Here is a 1539-nt window from a genome sequence, read left to right as displayed (position 1 = left end):
TATTGAGGGAATGGAAGTTTTACACAAAAGAAATATGGACTTGGAAGAAACAAAAACAGCGGCACCCATATTTGGAAAAAAAACTTTTTGATCTTGTTCATCCTGTGTCCGAGCATTGGATCGATCAGCCATGCAACACTTTACGCCATGGTATGTCGATTTTACTTAATGCCATTAGTTTCCAGAAACCTATGGATTCCGTCATGAAAATGCTCAAAAACAGAGCCTGCAGAGCAGTGATTTCTACCCCACCCGATGAGTGAACACATACCTGTGAACCGCGCCATCGGTGAGTCTGCAGCCAGGCGAAACAGACATTGCATTGGGCTGAGCTTTGTTCCGCCGTGCAGCATTTGAAATTAAAGGAGCGGCAATGCATTGGCCGGGAATCGAACCCGGGCCTCCCACGTGGCAGGCGAGAATTCTACCACTGAACCACCAATGCACCTACGGACTGCGCACGCTAGAACGTTACTACAGTTTGAACTGCAGCAGGAAACTAAACGGTATTCTTGATATTCTGTGCAGTGGCGCAGCAAACTGACTCCAATCTCCAGCATCTGCAGCCCTGACTTTCTCCATTGCTGATATCGCGAGAAACCAAGTAGGAAAATCGCAATGAAGCGCTGTTTGTTTCACTGGTTTGATTTTATCTGAACACTGTTTTTTATTTCAAAATATAGAAGTAAATAATACAACTAGGATTCTAGGCTCAAAATTATTACTTGCAAATTATAGTTTGCCGAGATGGTTCCTGACCAAGTGGAGAACGCTATTCTTAAAATGGAAATGAGTTCTACTTTAATAATAACATTAACGTGTTATGTGCACACAATTAGCACAACTCATATTTATAAAAACAAGAACATAGAGATGGTGGTCGGAATAGCCCATAGATCAAGCCTGCTCGCTATAGTTAATGATCAACTTCACTTTCCTGCCCATCCCTTGGTTTTGGAAGCATGCCGACTATTTCTCCAATCCAGCCTCAAATAGATCATAGAACATAGAACATAGAACATAGAAAAGTACAGCACAGAACAGGCCCTTTGGCCCACGATTGGCCCTTTGGCTCCTGGTGGAGGGAGTGAAAATTTGCTAATGCTCTTCTGGTTCGTTTAAACTAATTCAGCAGGAGGATGGGAATCGATATTCTAGTTCAAGTTTACCGGAGGTTTAGAGTAGTGAACTCAGAAGTAAGATTTCAAGATCACAAGAAGGCACCGGCAGTCAAGAAGTTGGTTTGAAATGTGTCAACTTCAACGCCAGAAGAATCCAGAATAAGGTGAATGAAATTTGAGCAGTTGGTACCTGGGATTTCGATGTTGTGGCCATTTCAGAGACATGGCTAGAGCAGGGATGGTTATTGCAAATTCTGGGATTTTGATGTTTCAGGAAGAACAGAGAAAATGGTAAAAGAGGGTGTGATGTGGCACTGCTAGTCAAGGACACTGTGACGGTAGCAGAAAGGACGTTTGAGGACTCCTCTACTGAAGCCATATGGGTTCAGGTTAGAAACAGGAAAGTAGAAGTTATTCT

At 42.9% G+C, this 1539-nt stretch overlaps 1 non-coding gene across 1 annotated transcript; it reads right to left on the bottom strand.

The window, feature by feature from the left end:
* Nucleotides 1-374: 374 nt before the first annotated feature.
* Nucleotides 375-445, bottom strand: trnag-gcc. Its single transcript has one exon. It is a non-coding gene; the product is annotated as a tRNA-Gly (tRNA).
* Between the last annotated feature and the right edge of the window lie 1094 nt (nucleotides 446-1539).

Source organism: Chiloscyllium plagiosum, unplaced genomic scaffold (genome assembly GCF_004010195.1).
Source record: "Chiloscyllium plagiosum isolate BGI_BamShark_2017 unplaced genomic scaffold, ASM401019v2 scaf_11647, whole genome shotgun sequence".
NCBI classification, from domain to species: Eukaryota; Metazoa; Chordata; class Chondrichthyes; order Orectolobiformes; family Hemiscylliidae; genus Chiloscyllium; species Chiloscyllium plagiosum.
This window is presented reverse-complemented; position numbering and strand designations above follow the sequence as displayed.